Consider the following 13179-nt stretch of genomic DNA (forward strand, 5'->3'; position numbering starts at 1 on the left):
TGCTTCTTGGTCGAGTGTCTTCGAGTCTGTCGAGTGAAACACCTCCAAGTCGATTGAAAGGTGATTTCTTCTTGAGATGTCCTTGGGTAGGGCAGCTGGGACAGGTCCATGACCCTACCCTAGGTACATAGCTTCATCATTAGCCCCCGAATGGATCGAGGTTTGAGTGGGAAGGAGTTGAGCACTTCTCCGACTCATTTTTCATGCCATGAGCATATCTTGTTTCGGATCAATGAACCTAGGTGATGACAGCAACTTCCTTTTCAGTCGCCTTGATCCATTCTTAGTTTTTTGTCGAGTGAGTTTCTTTACTTGAGAGGCTCCGAGTGACGGTGTGGAGGAGATCTTCGGTCTGACAAGTTGTTCTGCTGCCCGCAGATTCCGCGGGATCCGAATTTTGGGAAGCGCGCGGGACGGGGAAGGCCGCAGTAATCGGATGAGATAGGGCGGAGCCGCCTCGATCCCCGCGCCACCTTTTTCGCCACGTATCGCGCGCGCGATTGTTACGGGATTTGACAGGACCGCCCGGGCCTACCAGTCAGCCACTCGGAAGCGGCCTCATATAAGGCATTGGACCGGGGTCTCTTGAACAGTGCGTCCCCATTATCTCTTCTCCTCTTCAGGCTCCTTCGTCGCGCTCTCTCTCGCCCCTGCGCCACCGCTCCGTACGCGTCTCGCCGGCAACGATGGGGAAGCAGAATACGGCGGCTCTGGAGCGGGCGAAGAAGGCGACGGCAAAGGCGAAGGGGAAGGCGACCAGTCGGGGCGGATCTTCTTTGCGAACCGGCCTGCCGAAGGGCTGGATCCAGGGCGACTGGATCCGCTCGACGATCACCCAAGAGGATCTCGACGACCTAGCCGAAGGAGGGCTGATCCCCCATGAATCGGCGCGGCTTCCGGGGAAGGAATCCGAGCCGCAACCTCGGGAGGGTGAGCGCGTTCTCCTTGCCACACACGTCGACCGTGGATTTTCCTTGCCTCCTCACCCTTTCTTTTGGGGATTTCTAAACTTCTTTGGGGCACAACTCCACCACTTCACTCCCAACACAATCGTTTATCTCGCCGCTTTCGTTTCTTTGTGCGAGAATTTCCTGGGTTGCCGGCCTCATTGGGGTCTTTTCAAGCACATTTTCACTTGTCGCTCTCAGACGGTGAAAAAGGCCAATCCGAGTGACGAGAGAACTCAAGTGATTCAGATGTGTGGGGATCTTGGTGTTCAGATGAGAGGGAAAAGTTCCTTTCCGGCCATGATTCTTCCCAACTCGGTTCGCGGATGGCAGTCAACCTGGTTTTACTGCAAAGACCAGTCGACGCCAGGCCAGTCGACTGGCCTCCCTCCTTTTACCATGGACCGAGTGAGGAAACCCTTCTCTTTGAAGGTGCTCCCGGAGGAGAAGGCGCAGGTGAGGGTGCTGGTCGAGCGGGTGGTCCAGCTTATCCGTGATGGGGTCACCTGTATGGATCTCTTGGAGGTCTTCTTTCAGCGGCGCATCCAGCCTCTTCAAGCTCGAGACCATCCGATGTGGATGTATTCGGGTCTTGACGACTCCACTCGGATTCACCCAGAGGAGGTCGATGACGACACACTGGAGAAGTGGCTGTCGGGCATGACCGGAAACAAGGACAACCCCAGGGGAGCCAGGAGAGTTCCTCCATTCGACCAGTCCCATGCACCAGAGAAGGTCCGATTCCGAGGTTTTGATTGTAATCTGAATTCACTCGCGCAGCCGTCTATACCGCGTCGACTGACTTTATTCTTCCTGCTTTCTTTCAGGCCCTTATCGAAATGTACTCAATGCCCAATGGAGAGCAAGAGCAAGATCTGGAAGGGGAGGCGAGCGGCGGCGATAGTGGCGAATGGACTTCTGACGGTGAAGGGGACGGAGAAAGCGATGACTCAAGTGACGAAGAAGAAGTCGAGTCGCCTCCTCGCAGGGAGAGGCGATCCAAGCTTGACCAAGAACGACCGAGCGCCCGCGAAAAGGCAACTGCTCAGGCTGGTCAGTCTTCAAATCGTCCTCGGATCTCTTCACCAACCCCGACCAAAAAAGCGCCAAAGCATCCCAAAGTTGTAGAGCCGAAGACTCGGAAGGCGTTGCCGAAGATTAAGATTGACATCCACGTCGCTTCCGCGTGAGTGTTTCCCTTTGTATTCACTCAACGCCCCGCGCTGTTTGTTTTTCTTGTTTTAACCAGACGAACTTTGGAACTGGCAGTGCTGCTACTTCCGGGACCTCAGCTTACAGGGACGAGGATGAGGTAATGGAGGATGTGGTCACTTCCAATATGGGTATGATTTCTGCCATTCTGTCTTTATTTGGTCGACTCAACTGCAATGTGCACCATTGGGTGATGTGATTTCGGCGATTGAACTTTGCACAACTCCCAACATTATCGACCTCCCCGATGATGATGAAGAGCCCGACAGGCCTTTGGCGAGGAAGAATAGGCAAGCTCCTGCAAGCAAGGTGGCACAGTCGACGCCGAGGGACACTGGCGACGCCAATCGGGGTTCTATTACATTCGCTGTGCCACTGTCGAGTGCCTTGCCTTCTTCGTCGACTGCTCAGGCTTCTGTCGACCCACCTTCAATTTTTGCGACCCATCATGTCCCAGAGGACGAAGTGAATGCTGCCAAGGAAGTCATACGCCAGGCGGGCATCATGATGGAGAAGATGAAGATGGTGCGGGACGCCAGTCAGGCCGCCTACGACGCTAGCTCAGCTCTCCAAAGCAACGTTCAGGTTGGTTGGTCACCGCTTGTTCTGTTAGGATATACTATCTGAAGACTCTTTCCGAAAATCTTTGCATCTGTACACCCACTGGGTCCCTCGATTAAATTTTTTGAACTAGTGGGGGCACGCTAAGTGCACCCACTAGGTGTAGTCCCCGAGACTACGGTGGACTGCTGGCAGTCGACTGTAGTCTTTGTATTTTGTCGAGTGTAAACTGAACTGGTAGTTTGTCTCTTCGACTCGGTCTGGTCGAGTGGGATCAGAACCGGTGGGGGCACGCAAAGTGCACCCACTGGGTGTAGTCCCCGAGACCGCGGTCGACTGCTGGCAGTCGACTGTGGTCTGAGTTCTTCTTTCTCTCTCCCCTTTTTTTTACTCCTTGCACTCGACTCCGGCGGGCCGGTCGAGTGGGACCAGAACCGGTGGGGGCACGCAAAGTGCACCCACTGGGTGTAGTCCCCAAGACTATGGTGGACTGCGGGCAGTCGACCGTAGTCTTAGTACTTATTGTCTTTGTTGTTTTTCGCTGTAAAATAACTTCTCCTCTTTGATTGCAGAAATCTTGTGATCTTGGAGCTCGCTTTGCTAACTTGGAGAAACAGCAGATCCAACTGAACCTTGACTTGGAGCTGGCCAAGACAGAGCTGCAAAAGGCCAAGGACGGCGCCAATGGTAAGATGAGTTTGTTGACTGGTTTGTCTTAGGCTTGAGTACCCTTTTGCTCTTTCTGAATCAAGCGTCATTTCTTTGCAGAAAAACTAAGAGAAGCTCTGGCGAAGAAGGATCAGGATTTAGCTGCTGCTCAAAAGGAAGCTGATGACAGGACCGCTCTGGCTGAACAGAAACTGGCTTCGATCGGCCAGTTGGAAGAAGAGAATACCAAGATGAAATCTGCTCTGAACGAAGCCAACAAGGAGTGCACGCGCTTGAAGAAGGACAATCTCAACCTGTACGAGAAGATGGAAGGCATCGCTCGCAGGAGGGACGATCTGGAGAGCTATCTGAGGAGCCTTGCCAAGAAGTTGTTCATCAAGCTTGAAGGTACACATTTTGTTCCGACTAGTTTTTTTTTGTTGACTCAGCGTACGAAAATTGACTTATCCTTGGATCGTAAATGAAGAGTTTTGCCAGAACTTCGAGGAGGAGACTAGGCGGATTGAGCCAGGTTTGGACCCAATCAATTCTCCCATGAAAGATGAAACTGTCATGAATCTGCTCCGACTAGAATCCCGCATCGACGGTGTTGTGGACTACTTGGCTCGACTGAAGGTCGCCACGTCACGGATCGACCCGACACTTTGGCCGGAGGCCACGCTCCAGGATGATCTTTAGTCCCTGATGACTCGACTTAACGAGATCCCTGACCGAGTGCAGGAGTGGAAGAAATCTTCTGCCCGGTGTGGTGCTGATGTGGCTCTGTTTTTGGTTCGTGTCCATTGCAAGGAGGTGCGGCAAGATAAGCTGGCAGCAATCAAGGTAGCCAACACCCAGAAGCATGACTTCTGATATTTTATGGAGACTTTCATCGCTGCAGCCACTCGGATCGCCGACGGCGTCAACCTAGACGAGTTCGTCGAGCCTGCTAGTCCTCCTCCCGCGGAGTGAACAAACTTTTATGCCTCACCTTAAATTTGCCTCGGAATGCCGAGTGGTTTCTGTAACCGTTAAACTCTTTCGGGCTAAATGCCCGAGCACTTCGATCTATGGTCCGGAACCTTTAGGATTTATCTGAACTTGGTTTATCGTTGAATATCTTCATGAATCCTCTGTCGAGTGGAAATCATTCTTCACTCGAGACAGATTTTGTATTTGTGGCGCAGCTCCGAAGGAGAAGGTAGCAGTCGACCTGCACCTCGTCATCCTTGCGGGTCGGTGATGGAGCGCACATTGTATTTGTGGCGAAGCTCCCAAGGAGAAGGTGGCAGTAGACCAGCACCTCGTCGTCCTTGGGAGAGGGATGGAGCGCACGTTGTATTTGTGGCGAAGCTCCCAAGGAGAAGGTGGCAGTCGACCTGCACCTCGTCGTCCTTGCGGAGTGGGATGGAGTGCACATTGTATTTGTGGCGAAGCTCCCAAGGAGAAGGTGGCAGTCGACCTGCGCCTCGTCGTCCTTGCGGAGCGGGATGGAGCGCACGTTGTATTTGTGGCGAAGCTCCTAAGGAGAAGGTGACAGTCGACCTGCACCTCGTCGTCCTTGAGGAGTGGGGTGGAGCGCATGTTGTATTTGTGGCGAAGCTCCGAAGGAGAAGGTGGCAGTCGACCTGCACCTTGTCGTCCTTGCAGAGTGGGATGGAGAGCATGTTGTATTTGTAGCGAAGCTCCCAAGGAGAAGGTGGCAGTCGACCTGCACCTCGTCGTCCTTGCGGAGCGGGATGGAGCGCACGTTGTATTTGTGGCGAAGCTCCCAAGGAGAAGGTGGCAGTCGACCTGCACCTCGTCGTCCTTGCGGAGAGGGATGGAGCGCACGTTGTATTTGTGGCGAAGCTCCCAAGGAGAAGGTGGCAGTCGACCTGCACCTCGTCATCCTTGCGGAGCGGGATGGAGCGCATGTTGTATTTGTGGCGAAGCTCCCAAGGAGAAGGTGGCAGTTGACCTGCACCTCGTCGTCCTTGAGGATTGAGATGTGTTTCGTACTTAGGCGAGTACTGGACTGCAGCTAAGCCCCCGAGTGGGAGGGTCGCTCACCACTCGGTAGGATTTTCAAATAATTAGGCGAGTACTGGACTGCAGCTAAGCCCCCGAGTGAGAGGGTCGCTCACCACTCGGTAGGATTTTCAAATACTTAGGCGAGTACTGGACTGCAGCTAAGCCCCCGAGTGGGAGGGTCGCTCACCACTCGGTAGGATTTTCAAATACTTAGGCGAGTACTGGACTGCAGCTAAGCCCCCGAGTGGGAGGGTCGCTCACCACTTAGTAGGATTTTCAAATACTTAAGCGAGTACTGGACTGCAGCTAAGCCCCCGAGTGGGAGGGTCGCTCACCACTCGGTATGATTTTCAAATACTTAGGCAAGTACTGGACTGCAGCTAAGCCCCCGAGTGGGAGGCTGGCTCACCACTCGGTAGGATTTTCAAATACTTAGGCGAGTACTGGACTGCAGCTAAGCCCCCGAGTGGGAGGGTCGCTCACCACTCGGTAGGATTTTCAAATACTTAGGCGAGTACTGGACTGCAGCTAAGCCCCCGAGTGGGAGGCTGGCTCACCACTCAGTAGGATTTTCAAATACTTAGGCGAGTACTGGACTACAGCTAAGCCCCCGAGTGGGGGGGTCGCTCACCACTCGGTAGGATTTTCAAATACTTAGGCGAGTACTGGACTGCAGCTAAGCCCCCGAGTGGGAGGCTGGCTCACCACTCGGTAGGATTTTCAAATACTTAGGCGAGTACTGGATTGCAGCTAAGCCCTCGAGTGGGAGGCTGGCTCACCACTCGGTAGGATTTTCAAATACTTAGGCGAGTACTGGACTGCAGCTAAGCCCCCGAGTGGGAGGGTCGCTCACCACTCGGTAGGATTTTCAAATACTTAGGCGAGTACTGGACTGCAGCTAAGCCCCCGAGTGGGAGGCTGGCTCACCACTCGGTAGGATTTTCAAATACTTAGGCGAGTACTGGACTGCAGCTAAGCCCCCGAGTGGGAGGGTCGCTCACCACTCGGTAGGATTTTCAAATACTTAGGCGAGTACTGGACTGCAGCTAAGCCCCTGAGTGGGAGGCTGGCTCACCACTCGGTAGGATTTTCAAATACTTAGGCGAAACGGGTTCGCCGCTAAGCCCCCGAGTGGGAGGCTGGCTCACCACTCGGTAGGAAATTATTTTTACAAACTTAGGCGAAACGGATTCGCAGCTAAGCCACCCACTGTGGCATTTCTCACGCAAACAAAAACAATAACAATCACTGGGAAAATTATAACGCTCTTGTCTTTGATAAATAAACTATAGGAGTTTTTTTTTATTACATCTCATCCGAGTGAGGATTCAAGTATAAACAGGCGGAGTAGCTCCGCATTCCAGGCTCGTGGCTCATCAATCTAGCGATCGACATTATAGAGGTGGTACGCTCCATTGTGGTGGACTCTGGTGACTATGAAGGGGCCTTCCCAAGTAGGAGCCAGTTTGTGTGGTTTCTGCTGATCCACTCGGAGGACTAAGTCTCCTTCTTGGAAGGCTCGACTCTTCACATTTCTGGCATGGAATCGACGCAGGTCTTGCTGATAGATGGTCGATCGGATCATGGCCATTTCTCTTTCTTCTTCCAGGAGGTCGACTGCGTCCTGCCGGGCTTCTTCTGCTTCATCTTTGGAGTAGAGTTCGACTCGAGGGGCGTTGTGAAGCAGGTCACTTGGCAAGACTGCTTCGGCTCCGTAGAACAGAAAGAATGGGGTTCTTCCGGTCGATCGGTTCGGGGTTGTCCTCAATCCCCAAAGGACTGATGGAAGCTCGTTGACCCATGCACCTGCTGCGTGCTTGAGATCGCGCATCAATCGAGGTTTCATCCCTTTGAGAATTAGGCCGTTTGCTCTTTCCGCTTGTCCATTCAACTGGGGGTGAGCGACCGAAGCGTAGTCGACTCATGTGCCCTGAGAGGCGCAAAAGGCCCTGAATTTGTCGGAATCGAAGTATGACCCATTGTCAGTGATGATGCTGTGCGGAACTCCATATCTGAATATCAACTCTCTGATGAAACTGATAGCAGTGCAAGCATCAAGATTCTTGATAGGCTTAGCTTCAATCCATTTGGTGAACTTGTCGACTGCTACTAGCACATGAGTGAAGCCGCTCCTGCCTGTTCTCAGTGGTCCAACCATATCCAGCCCCCAAACAGCGAAGGGCCAGACAAGTGGAATAGTTTTCAGAGCTGACGCGGGCTTGTGCGACATATTGGAGTAATACTGACATCCTTCACATTTGTCGACTATCTCTTTTGCCATTTCATTGGCCCTTGGCCAGTAGAATCCTGCTCAGTATGCTTTGGCCACAATGGTCTGAGAGGACGCATGATGACCACAGGTCCCCGAGTGGATATCATCAAGGATCATTTGACCTTCTTCTGGTGTTATACACTTCTGACTGACTCCAGTCGCGCTTTCTCTATACAACTGTCCCTTTATGACTGTAAAGGCCTTGGATCGACGGACGATCTGTCGAGCCTCTTCCTCATCCTCTAGGACTTCTTTCCTTAGGATGTACGCGATGTACGGTACTGTCCAGTCGGGAGTGATGATCAAGACTTCCATGACCACGTCGACCATAGCTGGAACTTCAACTTCAGTCGGATCTGTGGCACTTTTTGGCTGCGGGGCCTCTGTTGGAAATATGCCCTAGAGGCAATAATAAAAGCATTATTATTATATTTCTTTGTTCATGATAATTGTATTTATTCATGCTATAATTGTATTATTCGGAAATCGTAATACATGTGTGAATAATAGACACCAACATGTCCCTAGTAAGCCTCTAGTTGACTAGCTCGTTGATCAACAGATAGTCATGGTTTCCTGACTATGGACATTGGATGTCATTGATAACGGGATCACATCATTAGGAGAATGATGTGATGGACAAGACCCAATCCTAAGCATAGCACAAGATCGTGTAGTTCGTTTGCTAGAGCTTTTCCAATGTCAAGTATCTTTTCCTTTGACCATGAGATCGTGTAACTCCCGGATACCGTAGGAGTGCTTTGGGTGTACCAAACGTCACAACGTAACTGGGTGACTATAAAGGTGCACTACAGGTATCTCCGAAAGTGTCTGTTGGGTTGACACGGATCAAGACTGGGATTTGTCACTCCGTATGACGGAGAAGTATCACTGGGCCCACTCGGTAATGCATCATCATAATGAGCTCAAAGTGACCAAGTGTCTGGTCACGGGATCATGCATTACGGTACGAGTAAAGTGACTTGCCGGTAACGAGATTGAACGAGGTATTGGGATACCGACGATCGAATCTCGGGCAAGTAACATACCGCTTGACAAAGGGAATTGTATACGGGGTTGCTTGAATCCTCGACATCGTGGTTCATCCGATGAGATCATCGAGGAGCATGTGGGAGCCAACATGGGTATCCAGATCCCGCTGTTGGTTATTGACCGGAGAGCGTCTTAGTCATGTCTGCATGTCTCCCGAACCCGTAGGGTCTACACACTTAAGGTTCGGTGACGCTAGGGTTGTACGGATATGTATATGCAGTAACCCGAATGTTGTTCGGAGTCCCGGATGAGATCCCGGACGTCACAGGAGTTCCGGAATGGTCCGGAGGTAAAGATTTATATATGGGAAGTCCTGTTTCGGCCATCGGGACAAGTTTCGGGGTCATCGGTATTGTGCCGGGACCACCGGAAGGGTCCCGGTGGTCCACCGGGTGGGGCCACCTGTCTCGGGGGGCCACATGGGCTTTAGGGGGTGCGCCTTGGCCTACATGGGCCAAGGGCACCAGCCCCAAGAGGCCCATGCGCCTAGGGTTTCAAGGGGAAAGAGTTCTAGGAGGGGAAGGCACCTCCTAGGTGCCTTGGGGGGAGGGAAACCTCCCTTGGCCGCCGCCCCCCTTAGGAGATTGGATCTCCTAGGGCCGGCGCCCCCCCTTGGCCCTCCTATATATAGTGGGGAAGGAGGGCATTTCATCCACGCCTTTGGTTGCCTCCCTCTCCCTCTCCAACACCTCCTCCTCCTCCATAGTGCTTGGCGAAGCCCTGACGGAGTACTGCAGCTCCACCATCACCACACCTCGTGTTGCTGCTGGAGCCATCTTCCTCAACCTCTCCTTCCCTCTTGCTGGATCAAGAAGAAGGAGACGTTACGCTGACCGTACGTGTGTTGAACGTGGAGGTGCCGTCCGTTCGGTGCTAGGATCTCCGGTGATTTGGATCACGTCGTGTTCGACTACCTCAACCCCGTTCTTTGAACGCTTCCGCACGCGATCTACAAAGGTAAGTAGATGCATCCGATCAATCGTTGCTAGATGAACTCATAGATGGATCTTGGTGAAACCGTAGAAAAATTTTGTTTTCTGCAACGTTCCCCAAACAGTGGTATCAGAGCTAGGTCTATGCGTAGTTCTTCTTGTGCGAGTAGAACACAATTTATTGTGGGCGTAGATGTTGTCAACTTTCTTGCCGTTACTAGTCTTATCTTGCTTCAACGGTATTGTGGGATGAAGCGGCCCGGACCAACCTTACACGTACGCTTACGTGAGACCGGTTCCACCGACTAACATGCACTAGTTGCATAAGGTGGCTCGCGGGTGTCTGTCTCTCCTACTTTAGTTGGAACGGATTCGATGAAAAGGGTCCTTATGAAGGGTAAATAGAAGGTGACAAATCACGTTGTGGCTTTCACGTAGGTAAGAAAACGTTCTTGCTAGAACCCTACTTCAGCCACGTAAAACTTGCAACAACAATTAGAGGATGTCTAACTTGTTTTTGCAGCAAGTGCTTTGTGATATGATATGGCCAAAGTTGTGATGAATGATGAATGATATATATGTGATGTATGAGTTGTTCATGCTATTGTAATAGGAATCACGACTTGCATGTCGATGAGTATGACAACCGGTAGGAGCCATAGGAGTTGTCTTTATTTTTGTATGACTTGCGTGTCATTGAGAAACGCCATGTAAATTACTTTACTTTATTGCTAAACGCGTTAGCCATAGTAGTAGAAGTAATAGTTGGCGAGCAACTTCATGGAGACACAATGATGGAGATCATGATGATGGAGATCATGGTGTCATGCCGGTGACGAAATGATCATGGAGCCCCAAGATGGAGATCAAAGGAGCTATGTGATATTGGCCATATCATGTCACGTTTATTATTTGATTGCATGTGATGTTTATCATGTTTCGCATCTTGTTTGCTTAGAACGACGGTAGTAAATAAGAGGATCCCTTACAACAATTTCAAGAAGTGTTCTCCCCTAACTGTGCACCGTTGCTAAAGTTCGTCGTTTCGAAGCACCACGTGATGATCGGGTGTGATAGATCCTTACGTTCACATACAACGGGTGTAAGACAGTTTTACACATGCAAAACACTTAGGGTTAACTTGACGAGCCTAGCATGTACAGACATGGCCTCGGAACACAGAGACCGAAAGGTCGAACACGAGTCGTATGGAAGATACGATCAACAAGAAGATGTTCATCGACGATGGCTAGTCCGTCTCACGTGATGATCGGACACGGCCTAATCGACTCGGATCGTGTAACACTTAGATGACTAGAGGGATGTCTAATCTGAGTGGGAGTTCATCAATAATTTGATTAGATGAACTTAATTATCATGAACTTAGTCTAAATCCTTTGCAAATATGTCTTGTAGATCAAATGGCCAACGTAGTCCTCAACTTCAACGCGTTCCTAGAGAAAACCAAGCTGAAAGACGATGGCAGCAACTATACGGACTGGGTCCAGAACCTGAGGATCATCCTCATAGCTGCCAAGAAAGAATATGTCCTGCAAGCACCACTAGGTGATCCACCCGTCCCACAGAACCAAGACGTTATGAACGCTTGGCAGACACGTGCCGATGACTACTCCCTCGTTCAGTGCGGCATGCTTTACAGCTTAGAGCCGGGGCGCCAAAAGCGTTTTGAGAGACATGGAGCATATGAGATGTTCGAAGAGCTGAAAATGGTTTTTCAAGCTCATGCCCGGATCGAGAGATATGAAGTCTCCGACAAATTCTTCAGCTGTAAGATGGAGGAAAATAGTTCTGTCAGTGAGCACAAACTCAAAATGTCTGGGTTGCATAACCGCTTGACTCAGCTGGGAGTTAATCTCCCGGATGACGCGGTCATCGACAGAATCCTTCAGTCGCTTCCACCGAGCTACAAGAGCTTTGTGATGAACTTCAATATGCAGGGGATGGAAAAGACCATTCCTGAAGTATTTGCTATGCTGAAATCAGCAGAGGTAGAAGTCAAGAAGGAACATCAAGTGTTGATGGTGAATAAAACCACTAAGTTCAAGAAGGGCAAGGGTAAAAAGAACTTCAAGAAGGACGGTAAAGGAGTTGCCGCGCCCGGCAAGCAAGCTACTGGGAAGAAGCCAAAGAATGGACCCAAGCCCGAGACTGAGTGCTTTTATTGCAAAAGGAAGGGTCACTGGAAGCGGAACTGCCCCAAATACTTAGCGGACAAGAAGGCCGGCAACACCAAAGGTATATTTGATATACATGTAATTGATGTGTACCTTACCAGTACTCGTAGTAACTCCTGGGTATTTGATACCGGTGTCGTTGCTCATATTCGTAACTCACAGCAGGAGCTGCGGAATAAACGGAGTCTGGCGAAGGACGAGGTGACAATGCGCGTCGGGAATGGTTCCAAGGTCGATGTGATCGCCGTCGGCACGCTACCTCTACATTTACCTACGGGATTAGTTATAAACCTCAATAATTGTTATTTAGTGCCAAGTTTGAGCATGAACATTGTATCAGGATCTCGTTTAATACGAGATGGCTACTCATTTAAATCCGAGAATAATGGTTGTTCTATTTATATGAGAGATATGTTTTATGGTCATGCTCCGATGGTCAATGGTTTATTCTTAATGAATCTCGAACGTAATATTACACATATTCATAGTGTGAATACCAAAAGATGTAAGGTTGATAATGATAGTCACACATACTTGTGGCACTGCCGCCTTGGTCACATAGGTATCAAACGCATGAAGAAGCTCCATGCTGATGGACTTTTAGAGTCTCGTGATTATGAATCATTTTACACGTGCGAACCATGCCTCATGGGTAAAATGACCAGGACTCCGTTCTCAGGAACAATGGAGCGAGCAACCAACTTATTGGAAATCATACATACTGATGTGTGCGGTCCAATGAGTGTTGAGGCTCGCGGTGGCTATCGTTATGTTCTCACCCTCACTGATGACTGAGTAGATATGGGTATATCTACTTAATGAAACACAAGTCTGAAACCTTTGAAAAGTTCAAGGAATTTCAGAGTGAGGTTGAGAATCAACGTGACAGGAAAATCAAGTTTCTACGATCAGATTGTGGAGGAGAATACTTGAGTCACGAATTTGGCACACACTTAAGAAAATGTGGAATCGTTTCACAACTCACGCCGCCTGGAACACCTCAACGTAACGGTGTGTCCGAACATCGTAATCGCACTCTATTGGATATGGTGCGGTCTATGATGTCTCTTACCGATTTACCGCTATCATTTTGGGGATACGCTCTAGAGACAGCTACATTCACTTTAAATAGGGCTCCGTCTAAATCCTTTGAGACGACACCGTATGAATTATGGTTTGGCAAGAAACCTAAGCTGTCGTTTCTAAAAGTTTGGGGATGCGATGCTTATGTCAAGAAACTTCAACCTGAGAAGCTCGAACCCAACTTGGAAAAATGCGCCTTCATAGGATACCCTAAGGAAACCATTGGGTATACCTTCTACCTAAGATCCGAAGGCAAGATCTTT

Source organism: Triticum urartu, chromosome 6A, assembly GCF_056163025.1.
Source record: "Triticum urartu cultivar PI428250 chromosome 6A, HENAU_Tu73, whole genome shotgun sequence".
Classification (NCBI taxonomy): Eukaryota; Viridiplantae; Streptophyta; class Magnoliopsida; order Poales; family Poaceae; genus Triticum; species Triticum urartu.